The sequence below is a fragment of the Halichoeres trimaculatus genome, unplaced genomic scaffold (assembly GCF_033239565.1).
Source record: "Halichoeres trimaculatus isolate MK-OKI-2021-1 unplaced genomic scaffold, fHalTri1.1 fHalTri1_scaffold_5, whole genome shotgun sequence".
Classification (NCBI taxonomy): Eukaryota; Metazoa; Chordata; class Actinopteri; order Labriformes; family Labridae; genus Halichoeres; species Halichoeres trimaculatus.
In genome coordinates, this window is record NW_027437183.1 from 772,754 (window position 1) to 787,458 (window position 14,705).

Consider the following 14,705-nt stretch of genomic DNA (forward strand, 5'->3'; position numbering starts at 1 on the left):
AATGGGAGCACATAAAAACCTCAACTTAAAAATGTTCCAGAGAAGTTGGCACACTGGGAACATTAGGCTGTAGGAAAATTAGGCTGTGGGAACATTAGACAATGGAGACTTTGGTCTGTGGGAACATAAGGCTGTGGGAACATTAGGCTGTGGGAAGATTGGGCTGTGGGAAGATTGTACAATGGAGAATTTGGGCTGTGGGAACATTACGCTGTGGGAACATAAGGTTGTGGGAACATAAGGCTGTGGGAACATTAGGCTGTGGGAACATGAGGCTGTGGGAACATGAGGCTGTGGGAACATTTGGCTGTGGGAACATTAGGCTGTGGGAACATTGGGCTGTGGGAAGATTGTACAGTGGAGAATTTGGGCTGTGGGAACATAAGGCTGTGGGAACATTAGGCTGTGGGAACATTAGGCTGTGGGAACATTAGGCTGTGGGAACAATAGGCTGTGGGAACAATAGGCTGTGGGAACAATAGGCTGTGGGAACATTAGGCTGTGGGAACATTGGGCTGTGGGAACATAAGGCTGTGGGAACATTAGGCTGTGGGAACATAAGGCTGTGGGAACATTGGGCTGTGGGAACACTGTACTGTGGGAACATTAGGCTATGGGAACATAAGGCTGTGGGAACATTGGACTGTGGGAACAATGGACTGTGGGAACATTAGGCTGTGCGAACATAAGGCTGTGGGAACATTAGGTTGTAGGAACATAAGGCTGTTGGAACACAAGTCTGTGGGAACATTGTTTCATGGAGAATTCGGGCTGTGGAGACATTGGGCTGTGGGTAAATTGGAGTGTGGTAACACTGGGCTGCTGGAACATTTGACTTTGAAAACTTTGGTTTGAGGGAACATTAGGCTGTGGGAACATAAAGAGGACCTGATTATCACCAGCTTAACAGATACAACCGCTTAAGTCTTATTGAGGCTTTTTTTTTCAGACTGATGCAAAATAAAATGACCTTAGCCTCACTCCTGACACAGACCATTGATCCAAAGAGAAAAGTCAATGATCAGTGACACCAGAAACACACACACATTTAAAAATACTGACCACTGATGTTTCACGTCACTGAAACTCACACACACTTTATTCAAAGTGAGTCAAACTGTTAATGAACCGTGGGTTTTAATAAAAAACACCAAAAAGTCTCAAAATGTGAAGGTAAATATAGGAAAGCTCATGTTTTAAAGTTCAGAATCATCCAAACAGTTTAGGATGTGAAGAGTTTGAAGAAAAATGTCCAAACTGTTTCCTCTGACCGTCAATAAAAGAGTCTGTCAGTGTTTCACTTTGTGGCGCTGCGTTCAGTCCCGCTGCAGCTCCCATCGCTCCACTTGGAGCAGCAGGCGAACAGGAGTCCTGTGTGCTTGGGGACCGGCTCGCAGAGGAAAGATTTTACCGTGTGAATAATTCAGCGCTGAGAGCAGGCTGAGATTCAGAGTATTGTAGAGACAAGAGCGTGTAATATTAATGAGTGGAGACGTTAGCGCTTATTTCTCCTGCCGAGCTCCATCCAGCCGCTCCCGCAGGAGGAGGCTGCAGCTCCGAGCAGAGAGGAGACCGGGTTTCAGGTCAAACCTGGACTCAAACCGCAGCACTTCACTGATACCACCCAGAGCTGGGACCGACAGGAAGCTGCGTCTGTCAGAGACTGAAGGAAAACACGGGGTGAGGGAAATCAAAACGGTTTGTTTACGATTTCTCCACAGTGTCAACAGGCAAAGGAGAAATAAGGTCGACCTTCTTAATCACTTTATAGGATTCTGACCAATCAGGATGACATTAAAGAGGGGGTGTTGTGCTTTTTTTAGTCTTTATTTTGTCCCTTTAGTGCCTCCGTACCACCTATACAGCTCAAAAAACTCATCTATCCTCTTCCTGGTGTTTTATTAAACTTCTTTCAGCCTCAGTTTTAGCTCCCCGCTCCACAAACCCCCGTCACTCTGATTGGACAGACCTCTGGGGGCGGAGCTGTGGGCAGAGTTATCATGCTAATTCTGTGCTAATTAAGATTTTGGAGGGATTTCTACAGCATGTTTGATCTGAACCATCGTCAGATCCATATTTAGAAATAAAAAAAGCAGGATACCCCCTCTTTAAAGGTAAATAATCAGCTGTTTGTCCTCGTCCAGTGACGTGGCTCGATAAGACAAACGGTCTCAGTGTGAGTCCTGGTCCCAGCATCGATCAGCTGATGGATCAGTTTACAGAGCGAGCGTCCACACAGGACAAGGTCAGGGAGCAGGTCAGCCCAGCTCTGTGCGTCCTGACCGACTCTGTGTCTGTTTCTTCCCCCGTCCCGCTCAGAGAGGATCCTGGCTCAGAGGAGGCGCAGAGGAGGCGCAGAATCCTTAATGTGACACAGCATCATGATCCCAACGCCAGCCGTCGTCTGCCTCCAGTTTCTCTCACGTCCTGACAATCCCAGAGTTCATGCTGCCGTGTCTGTGACTGATCCGCTTCCTGTTCTCTCAGGCTCAACATCATCAGCTCACGGCCTCCGAGCATCGAGCTGACAGGAAAACAGGACGATCCTGGATCCCTGAAACACAGACTGTGTCTACGCCGAGCAGCATCAGCCCCACAGCACGTCAGCGTCTGAGTCCAGCTCATCACAAAACAATTAAAGATTCACAGATATTTCATCAAACACATCGTTAGAGCAGGAGCCACCCTGTTACCAGAAGGCCCTTCAGTCAGACAATAAAGAGGTCCATTAGTAAGGCAATCATGGGGGCCCTTTAGTCAGAAGGCCTGTTAGTCAAAATATCAGGACTCAGTAGTTGTATTATCAGAGGGCCCATTAGTCAGACAATCAGGAGGCTCGTTAGTCAGAAAATCAGAAGGCCTTTAGTCAGAGGACTCAGTAGAAGTATGATTAGAGGGCCCCTTGGTCAAAAGATCAGGAGGCTCGTTAGTCAGGAGACCAGGAGGCTTTTAAGTCAGAAAATGAGAAAAACCCTTAGTCAGAAATTAAGAAAGCCCCTTTAGTCAGAAGATCAGGAGGCAAGTTTGTCAGAAAATCAGTAGGCCCCTTAGTCAGGCAATCATGGGGGCCCTTTAGTCAGAAGGCCTTTTAGTCAAAATATCAGGACTCGGTAGTTGTTTTATCAGAGGGCCCATTAGTCAGACAATCAGGAGACTTGTTAGTCAGAAAATAAGAAAAACCCTTAGTCAGAAATTAAGAAGGCCCCATTAGTCAGAAGATCAGGAGGCTCGTTAGTCAGAAAATGAGGAAGTTCATCAGTCAGAAAACCACAAGGCCCTTAGGTCACAAAATCCTGACGCCAACTAGACAGGGGGCCCATTAGTCAGAAAAACCAGAAGGCTCTTTAGTCAGAAAAGCTGTTAGCAAGATAATCAGAGGGTCGGTTAGTCAGAAAATAAGGAGACTCATTAGTCAGATCCCCAGTGGTCAGAAAATCAGAGGCCTATTAGTCAGAAAACAGGAAGGCTGCTTAGTCAGAGAATAAAGAGGCCATTTGATCAAAAAAAAAAAAAATAATAATAATCAGAAGGCTCATTAGTCAGAAAATCAGAAAGCCAATAAGCAAAAAACAAAACAAAGAATTAAGTCAGAGGGCCTGTTTGACAGAAATTAGTTTGGATTTAGTTAATTTTCTCAAATCCAAACTTTTTTTCTGATTGATGAGCCTCCTGGCTAACAGGCCTGGCTAACAGGCCTGGCTGACAGGCCTGGCTAACAGACCTGGCTAACAGGCCTGGCTAACAGACCTGGCTAACAGGCCTGGCTAACAGACGTGGCTAACAGACCTGGCTAACAGGCCTGGCTAACAGACCTGGCTAACAGACCTGGCTTACAGACCTGGCTAACAGACCTGGCTAACAGGCCTGGCTAACAGACCTCGCTAACAGACCTGGCTAACAGGCCTGGCTAACAGACCTGGCTAACAGACCTGGCTAACAGGCCTGGCTAACAGGCCTGGCTAACAGACCTGGCTAACAGACCTGGCTAACAGGCCTGGCTAACAGACGTGGCTAACAGACCTGGCTAACAGACCTGGCTAACAGGCCTGGCTAACAGGCCTGGCTAACAGACCTGGCTAACAGGCCTGGCTAACAGACCTGGCTAACAGGCCTGGCTAACAGGCTTTCTTATTTTCTGACTGATGGTCCTTTTGATTCAATCAAAGTAAGGGTGCAGGTGAAGTCTGAGGGTAAAATGACACAGAGACGGTCAGACCTGTACCCACAGAGGACCTGTTTCTGGACTCGGATCTGTCTGAGTGAAATCAGCTGTTTGTGTAACTCGATAGTTTTGACGTCTTCTCTGCTGCAGCGCTGGGTTTGCTCTCCTCTGATCACAGCGATAACTGTTTGTGTGATCAATCAGAGCAGGAGGAGGAGGAGAAGCTGCAGCTCGACACGCCTGATGGCGCTCTGATCTCTGCAGACGCTGATTTGTGGCGCTGCAGCTCTCAGGTCCTGCTCCCAGGGGAGAAATGAAACTTTTTCTGAGAGATCAGACGACGGAGAGGTCGGCTCACTGTGACACGGAGGTGAGAGCTCCACCTGCACGGCTCTGCAGGAGTCACCTTGTCTGTACCTTTAAATGTACAGACGGTCGACGCCAGAGGAAACTTTTCTGACTCAAAGTCTCTTCATTTTAAAACCAACGAGGCAGAGAAACACCTCAGATCTCCTCCTGGTCTCTACCGCCCACATTTCCCCACATTTCAGGTCAGCCTGAGCAGATGGAGCCGCCGCGGGGGACGCCACAGGAAGATCCTGATGTGCAGAGTGAGATCATCAGCTGTTTACATGAAAACGAGGTAAAGTGTGTGTAACTGCTGAAATCTGCCCCCATGAAACGTTTTAAATGAGCTCAGAGTCTGAGACGAGCTGGACCGTGACTCCTCCGCCTGCGGGCCTCAGGTCCGGCTCCGTCAGAGCTGATGGAGCTGATGGAGCTGGACCTGAGGCCTGAATGATGGGAGCATAAAGTCTGTAACAAAGACTTAGTCACATCATCAGAGGTTTTTCAGTCACATCTCCAGTTTCCACGTGTTTTCAGTCAGTTTGTTTGTTCTGGTCGAGGAAGCAGGTGAGGTCTGGATACCTGAGGAGACGTCCTCCTTTAATCTGAGCCGTTAGCTCCCAGGTGTGGATTATTTAGTCTAAGGCTGATCTTTGTTATCGTCTGATCGCCCTGCGACGTGTGGAGGACCTCGGAGTCGTGGTTAACCTCAAGGCCTCGCTGCAGCTCCTCAAACCGCCTCAGGTGAGGGAAATGTGATTAAACCTGATCCCGTAACTCCTCCGCCCCCCCGCTCTCCCAGTTTGCCGTCTGTATAGATTTATCCTCATGTTACGGCCCGTGATGTCAGGCTGCGTCCGCCTGCGTCATCAGCCGGAGTCTGGATCCGTTCAGGTCCTGGACTCTGCACAAACAGGTCCTCAGCTTCAGACAAAACACAGGAAAGAGCCCGAGGAGCCTCTGTTCTCTCTGTTTGAGCCCTCTCCAGATGTTTGAGGCGTGAAATGGGATTTTAAAAACACCAAAGACGCTCTCAGGACGGGCGCTTTGTGGGAAGAAGATGTTCATCCACAGTCCAACCTGTCATTTAAAGGAGCAGTGTGTAGAAATGAGAGTTTTAGTGACGAGGAGTGTTGAGAGGTTTGAATGAGCCCATCTTTTCCTGAACCGTCCCAAGGTGGCGTGATTTATTCTGATCATCATGTCGATGGCGTCGATGCTGAGGGACACGTCTCAAATCTGGAGAAACAACAGGCAGAAAGCTCCATGACAGAAACATGACCCTCTGAGAGCTCACAGCGATGCATGAACTTCACGGCAACAGCTGATTTTGACTTAAAAAAATAAAATATCTGATATCAACCAACACTTTTAATAAAAAGCAGAGTTCAGATTGAGTCGTCTCATTGGCTCCTGTTTGAAGTGAAAGTTGAGTTTAATCATCAGTCTGTAAAGTACATGTATCTGACTCATTAAGGCACATTAACCAAAGTAAACCTTTTTATTTAATTTGGTTTAATTGACGAACAGTTGACCTTCTCATATGTTGCCTGTGAACAGAGGTTAAATTCACTGACTGTCGATAATAAAACTGGTCAAATTTGTCCTGGTGGTGAGTGTTGCTGTGATTTTTTCAGGGAGAGCATCCAGCTTTTAATTAGGATTTATCTTTAGGATTATTTTTGTTTGATAGCAATTGTCACTAATAAAGACTTTAAACTATTGCTGTCAGGCGATTAAAAAAATTAACATAATTAATTACAGGATTTGTAATTAATTAATCTAATTAATCACATTTTAATCTCATATCTGCTTTAGGTCCCAAAATAAAGAATTTGAATTCCAGGACATTAAAATTACATTAAAAGACATTAAAAACATTTAAAAATAAGGTGGGAATATTTACAACACATTTTTAGGTACCCTGATGCATAAGGAACACATGAAAAAAGTTTTATGGTTCTGTCTTTACAAAATCTACACAGTCCTGCACCTAAGATAAGCTGATTTGATTTTTAGGACGGTTTTTGCTTCTGTTCACATTTTTACTCGATGTGGACTCAATTTTCACTGCAATATGAACTTCTATACTTCTATGAGGTCAGGAGAACCAGGGCTAAAGGCTAAAAACTGTGAGGAACTATGTACAAAACACTTTTTTTCAAGTCTTGGATCAAAGAAAAGTGAAGTATTCTCAGTTTAACATGCTCTGAACACACAAACTGTTGCTCATTGGTGCAGAGCAGCCCCAAGCTGAAACATGACACCAGGAAGATGGAAGGACATTTTCAAAGAATTCTTTAGATTTAAAAACAAGACAAATATCGATCATTCAGGGCTTGTTTAATGCAGTAAAGAGTGAAGAATTATCTGTTTTTTTACAGAATAGAGCAAACGGTTGATTTTCTGCAGATTTTCAAAAAGGACGTGTGAATAAACGAGATGTGGACGGCAGTCTCTCGCTTTCCTCGGTTTAAAGCATGTTGCTTTACATCAAGTGTGATACATTCAGGGACCGTTGGAAATTTGAAAATCTGACGAGAACACCACTTTTTCCAAGTAGGACAAACGGTTTGTAAATGCCAGACATTTGAAAATAAGTGCGTCTTTGAACGCCTCTCGGGTTTGGGATCCAGATCAATCTGCGTTAATTTTTATGATGCGTTAATTTGCGGTGTAATTAATTAATCTAATTAACGCGTTAAAATGACAGCCCTAATTAAAATATAAAAAGTTTTTTTTCTAACTTGTGAAAAGAAAACTACAGTTTTATGGGGATTATTGTTTATTTATCTTAAAATACTAAACAGACATATATAAATAAACGTTTTATCTTATTCCCACTGTTTCCATTGGACTAAACGCTGACCACGTCGACACACGGTGCCTTTAACCCCAGAAAGCTCCAGCTGTGCCGTAAACGCCTGCTGATGTTTGACCCTCTCTCTTCTGCTCTAAAGTTTAAGGACGTAAAAATCAAAGATGGCGGCCTCAGTCTGCAGCAGTTTGAGCACTGAACAACGAGCTGACATGGAGCAGCAGATAAGTGCTCCTGCATCTATTTTTAAAAAGTTTTAATTACAAAATAAGACGTAAAACATCCTGACACATACTCACTAAAATTATTTCTGAGCTGGAGTAAAACAAACTTCTTTATCATTAAAATTCAGACGCCAGCCTCAGTTTTTGGTGGTTGTAGATCAGCCTGTCTGTGGATATCAGCTCTAATGAGTTAAAGACGATCACTCCTCGTTAACTGAGTGAAATTGATTTATCAGTGAGGACCTGGTTTCTCCGTCCAGGTCAGAGGATGAAGATGTTAGGACCAGCTCAGAGACCCCCGCCCCCCTCTGCAGATCCTCCAGCTCCATGAATAATGGAGGACGAAGGTTTCTCGCTGATGGTTCGCTCCTCTCTGACGCTCTGACCCCGCTTTTAGATAAAGAAAAAACCTTTTTCAAAGAATTTGCAGCTCGTCTCCAGTGAAGCGCGCAGAGAGCATCTCTGTTTGAAGAGGCTTTTACCGCAGAGCGCCGTCCTCGTCCTCTGACGCCATCTCCCAGCTCCTGTCCCGCTCCGGCTGCAGAGACTTCAGGAGTCTGGTTTCATCAAACCAAACGTCCTTCAGATGATGAGCGATCAACGTCAGGGTGAAGGAAACACAGAGGAGCGCTCATCTCAAAATCTCATAACAAAATGATCCTAACAGACGTTTACAGGAAGCAGCACGCTCTCAGTGCTCGCTGCTTTTATTTCTCTGATTTTTATTTATTCATAAGAACGAAAACATCCAACAGCGTCAGGTTTTACTCACGGCTCAGAAACCTGCAGGAGACTCAGGTGAGGGGACTCGTCACTGAACTGTCGTCTCAAACATCAGGCCCAATATGAGCCACGCTCTGATGGTATGGCCACACCAAACGAGTATTTGCATCGAGATTATCTACAAAATCGATGCAAAGATGCACGTTGGACGCATTTGTGCGTTTGGGTTGTCATATATTTGGAGCATTCACGTGTTTGGAGCGTTTGCGCATTTGGGGCATTTGGGTGTTTGGAGCATCTGCGCATTTAGGGCGTTCAAACATTTGGAGCGTTCATATGTTTAGAGCGCCAGTGTGTTTGGAGCGTCTGCACGTTTGGGACATTTGGGCGTTTGCGGCGTTTGGAGCATTTGGATCGGTTGCGCATTTGCGTATTTTGGGCATTTGGGGCATTTGGGCGTTTGGGGCACTTGGGGCATTTGGGCGTTTGTGTGTTTGGAGTGTCAGCATGTTTGAGGCGTTCACCCGTTTAGGGCATTCACACGTTTGGAGCATTCATGTGTTTGGAGCGTTTGCGCATTTGGGGCATTTGGGTGTTTGGAGCATCTGCGCATTTAGGGCGTTCAAACATTTGGAGCGTTCATATGTTTAGAGCGCCAGTGTGTTTGGAGCGTCTGCACGTTTGGGACATTTGGGCGTTTGCGGCGTTTGGAGCATTTGGATCGGTTGCGCATTTGCGTATTTTGGGCATTTGGGGCATTTGGGCGTTTGGGGCACTTGGGGCATTTGGGCGTTTGTGTGTTTGGAGTGTCAGCATGTTTGAGGCGTTCACCCGTTTAGGGCATTCACACGTTTGGAGCATTCATGTGTTTGGAGTGTTTGCGCATTTGGGCGTTTGGAGCATTTGGGGCATTGCGTGTTTGGAGTGTCAGCATGTTTGGGGTTTACACGTTTGGAGCGTTTATGTGTTTGGGGCGTTTGCGCATTTTGGGCGTTCACACGTGTCATGTATTTGGAGCGCCAGCGTGTTCGGAGCGTTTGCGAGTTCGGGGCATTTGGGCGTTCACACTTTTGGGGCGTTCATGCATTTGGAGCATCAGTGCATTTGGAACGTCGGCGTGTGTTTGGAGTGTTGGTGTGTGTTTGGAGTGTTGGTGTGTGTTTGGAGTGTTGGTGTGTGTTTGGAATGTCGGCACCTTTGGAGCGTCAAACCTCTATGCTCGAGTCGAATATATTGAACTTTTGACGTGAATTTGCATGAAGGCAGTGCCGCAGCAGCCAATCAGTGATGACATTCCCCCATGACGTCATTGATTTGATGAAGCTGGGGGGAACAGCCAGGCAGGGCCAGTGGAGGTGGATTACCAGGGAGAGGCAGCAGGCCCTGATGGTGATCTCCAAAGCTTTCACACACTCTCCTGTCATGATGAAATCACAGCTCATTGTTTTTCAGATGCTCTTTTGGGCTTTCCGTCTCTATTAAATAAAAAATATATGGACATTTATTTCATGTGAAGCTAGCTTTATAAACACAGTATTATCTTCTGTTTGGACGGATGGACTACTTGTCGTGGTAGCCCTCAGCGGAGCTAATGTTGTGCTACAGGGTAGCTAACGTGCTCTCAGCTGTTATCATGGACGCTAAGACCACAGTGACCACTAATGTGTGTGTTTCTGCTGCAGTTTAGTTTGTTGATAGATGTCCCTCATGGTACTGTCTGGAATAACTATCAGTCCAGGCTGCACACAGTTCTTTCTGCCATATAACTCTGGGTAGCACCAAGCTGCTAACGTTAGCTATATTTACCTGATGGTAACTGCAGTAGTTACTAACCCCTCAGAAACGTCCTGCTGCAGCCGTAGAGTTTGGATTTCTTCAGGCGCCTCTCCTTCTGGGTCAGACTCTGGATCAAACCAGTCTCTCATGTCTTTTTTTTTCTACTGGAAACTCTTAGCGTCACCTGGAGGCCATAAATAGTTTTTGCTGAGATACTTGAACGTGGACCAACAGTCTCACTGACCCTGACCCCCTGAGTCAGCCGGACAGGAAGTGAAGTCACCAAAGTCACAAAGTTTAGTCGTACCTTTGGCGTCTCTGCTGCAGACTGTCATCCTGAACGTTTTCCAGCTCATTCATGAATATTCATCAGGCTTCATTAGCATATCGCCCTGGGTATTAGCATATCAGCATGGATATTAGCATACGCAGTGACACAAACAGTGTGAGGGGAGCAGATGAATCAGAGGGCACACTGAGGAAACGTGGGAAGACCGGGCCCTCAGGGGACAGCAGGTCAGCATTTATTACTTTCATTAAAGCAGGAGGAGCTGACAGGAGGAGCAGACAGGAGGAGCAGACAGGAGGAGCAGACAGGAGGAGCAAAGAGCAAGGATTCACTAAAAGTACAGTATGGGAAGACAATTCAAGAAGTAAAACTGAAGTCCAGAGATTATTGACAGAGAAAGGTCAAGAGACGATTCAGGAGGTCAGAGTACAATAAGGCCCAGAGACAGTTCAAGACTACAGGAAGACAACTTAGAAAGTAAAGGAAAGGTCTAGAGACAGTTCAAGAATTTAAAGAAAGATAAAGACCAGAGTTTTTCAGCTGGTTAGAGTACATGAAGTCCAAAAACAATTTAACAGGGTAGTGTGCAGAAAAATCCAGAGACGATTCAAGACGTAAGTGTGTGAAAACTCCAGAGACGCTCAAGAGTGAGTGTACAGTAAGTTTTAGTGACATTCAAGGAGTTAGTGTACAGTTAGGTTGAAAGACTATTCAAGAGGTTAGCATAAGGTGAAGTCTAGATACATTCAAGGTAAAGACCAAAGACGATTCATGAGGGTCGTGTACGGTAAAGACCAGTGACTTTTCAAGAGGTCATGGTACAACTAAGACAAGAGACTATTCAAGAGGTCAGTGTGTGGTACAGACCAGAGATGATTCAAGTGGTTACTCAGTAACAGTTACAGTAAAGTCCAGAGGGCATTCAAGAGGTTAATGTAAAGTAAAGTCTAGAGATGTTCAATATAAAGACTAAAGATGATTCAAGAGGTTAGTGTGCTGTCATTTCTAGAGACGTTCAGGAGGTAGGTGAACTGTAAAGACCAGAGACATTTCACGTTGATGGTTTGTGGTAAAGTCTAGAGACGCTCAAGAAGTCACTGTTCAGTAAAGTCCAGAGACCACGTAGGAGGTTAGTGTAAAGAAAAGTCTAGAGACGTTCAAAATAAAGACCAAAGCTGATTCTAGAGGTTAGTGTGCTGTCATTTCTAGAGACGTTCAGGAGGTAGGTGAACTGTAAAGACCAGAGACAAGTCAAGAGGTTGGTGTGTGATAAAGTCTGGGGATGTTCAAGAGGTCAATGTTCAGTAAAATCCAGAGAGCATGTAAAAGGGGAGTGTAAGGTGAATTTTAGAGACATATAAGATAAAAACCAGAAAAGATTCAAGAGGTAAGTGTGTCGAAAAGTCTCAAGACCATTCAAGAGGTTAGTGTACGCTTTAGACCAGAGACGATTCAAGAGGTTGTCGTGTGGAAAAGTCCAGAGATGGTTGAAGAACTTAGAGAAAGATAAAGTCCAGAGATGATTTAAGAGGGTAGTGTGCAGAAAAGTCAAGTGGCAATTCAAGAGGTCATTTCTAGAGCTGTTCAGTAGGTAAGTGTACTGTAAAGACCAGAGATGATTCAAGAGGTAAGTGTGTTGAAAAGTCCAGAAACACTTATGGGGTAGGTGCATAGTTAGTTCTGAAGACATTCAGGGGTTTCTGTACAGTAATGTCCAGAGACTATTTAAATGGTTAGCATAAGGTGAAGTCTAGAGACATTCAAGATAAAGACTACAGATGATTCAATAGGTTATTGTGTGAGAAAGTCCAGAGACGCCCAAGAGGTTACTGTACAGTAAGTTCTAGAGACAGTTAAAAGGTTACTGTACAGTAAAGTCGAGAGACTATTTGAAAGGTTAGCTTAAGGTAACATCTAGATAAGTTCAAGATAAAAACCGAAGATGATTCAGAAGGTTAGTCTGTGGTAAATTCCAAAGACAATTCAAGAGATGAGTGTGTTGTTAAGTTTAGTGACATTCAAGAGGTAACTGTACATTAAAGTCCAGAGACCATGTAAGAGGTAAGTGTAAGGTGTAGTCTAGAGAAGTTTAAGATAAAGACCAGAGATGATTCAAGAGGTAAGTGTGGAAAAGCCCAGAGATGCTCAAGGGGTGAGTGTACGGTAAGTTCTAGAAACGTTTAAGAGGTTACTGTACAGGAAAGTCAAGAGACCATTTAAATGGTTAGCATAGGGTAAAGTCTAGATAGATTCAAGATAAAGACCAAAGACGATTCATGAGGTTAGTGTAGGGTAAGGACCAATGACTTTTCAAGAGGTCATAGTACAACTAAGACAAGAGACTATTCAAGAGGTCAGTGTGTGGTACAGACCAGAGATGATTCAAGTGGTTACTCAGTAACAGTTACAGTAAAGTCCAGAGACCATTTTCTTAAATGGTTAGTGTAAAGTGAAGTCTAGAGATGTTCAAGATAAAGACCGAAGATGATTCAAGAGGTTAGTGTGCTGTCATTTCTAGATTCCTTCAGGAGATATGTGTACGGCAAAAACCAGAGACAATTCAAGAGGTTGGTGAAAGGTGAAGTCTAGAGACATTTAAGATAAAGACCAAAAATTATTCAAAAGGTTAGTGTAAGATACAGTCCAGAGACGATTCAAGAGGTATGTGTGTTGAAAAGTCCAGAGACGCTAAAGGGCTGAGTGTATAGTAAAGGTAACATCTAGATACGTTCAAGATAAAGACGACGATTAATGAGGTACATTTTTCAGGTAAAGACCAGAGATGATTCAAGAGGTTAGCGTGTGGAAAGAGACCAGAAACAATTTAGAGGTGGATGTGTTGTTAAGTCCAGGGATCTTCAGAAGTTCACTGTACAGTAAAGTCCAGAGACCATGTTAAAGGGAAGTGTAAGGTGAAGTCTGGAGACACTCAAGATAAACACCAGAGATTCAAGTGTACAGTAAGTTCTAGAGACGTTTAAAAGGTTACTGTACCGTAAAGTCCAGAGACCATTTGAGAGGTTAGCATAGCGTTAAGCCTAGAAATGTTCAAGATTGAGACCAGGGACAATTCAAAAGGTTAGTGTACAGTAAAATCCAGAGACCGTTTAAGAGGTTAGTGTAAGGTACAGTCTCGAGATGTTTAAGATATAGACCAAAGATGATTCAAGAGGTTAGTGTATGGTTAAGTCCAGGGACGATCTGAAAGGTCTATGTGTGTCAGGTAAAGTCCAGAAATCATTCAGGAGGTTAGTCCATGATGACTTTGAAAGTTTGAGTACAGTAAAGTGGAAAGAAAATTCAGAAAGTGAAGGATGGTGAATCCCAGAGAAGATTGATAAAATAAAAACAGTAGAGTAAAAATTGTTTCTAGGTTGGGTTGAACATTTTTTTTTAACAACTCTAGACAAACTAAGGGAGGACTTTTTCACAGCAGCTGGAACCCTGGATCAGGTCCGTTTCCCTGATGAAACCTCTAAGTTTGTTTGTTGAAACACTTCTAGGAGCAACCTGTGAAACATGACGTTATCTTGGTCAGAATCTGGAGAAAAGCTGAATCTTTACCATCTTTAAACGGTTTCGGATCAGTTTCAGGGACGCAGAGGTATCTCTGGATTGCTGTGACAGGTTTCCTGACTCTAACAGACACCGGCTCTGCTGGGAGAGCACTTCTGACCTCCTGCTCGTGGTCTCCACACGCACACAAAGAGGTAAACGCTGTCACGCTGCGGTGAGATGCCAGGTGAGATGATGCTCTAAAATGCAAATGTGCTCCAGGATAAAGCTCCTGCATTTTTCATGGAGCAGCTCCTCTGCTGCGATACGACACGGAGCGCCGATCGTCCTGTGAGCCGCTGACACCGAGCAGCGCCTTCATGGTCGGAGCGAGCTCGGCTCTGCAGCTCAGGAGTCATAACGCACCTGTTAGAGACGACTCCATGACATCAGACTTCTAACGGCGTTTCCTCAGGCTCAGCGTTTACAACCTGCTCCTCTCTGCTCACAGATCAGCCTTTACCTGCCGCTGACATCATCACCTCTCCTCACAGCGCCAAAGAAAAGCTCCTCAATAAGTCACAACGCCAGGTGTTCCTCCTCCTCCTGCTCGACCTCTGACCTCTCCAACAAAACAGCACAGAAATCTACTCAGAGGGATTAAAAATGGATCATTGTTGTATAACACACACACACACACACACACACACACACACACACACACACACACACTATCTGAGCTCTGCAGGGCCTCTGATTATTTACATGTTAAATAAATACATGACAAACAGAACCTGCAGTACCTGGAGCGTCCACTAGAGGCTGACTCCAAAAGTCCAGGAAACCCCACAGAGCCTGATGAGCAGAGTT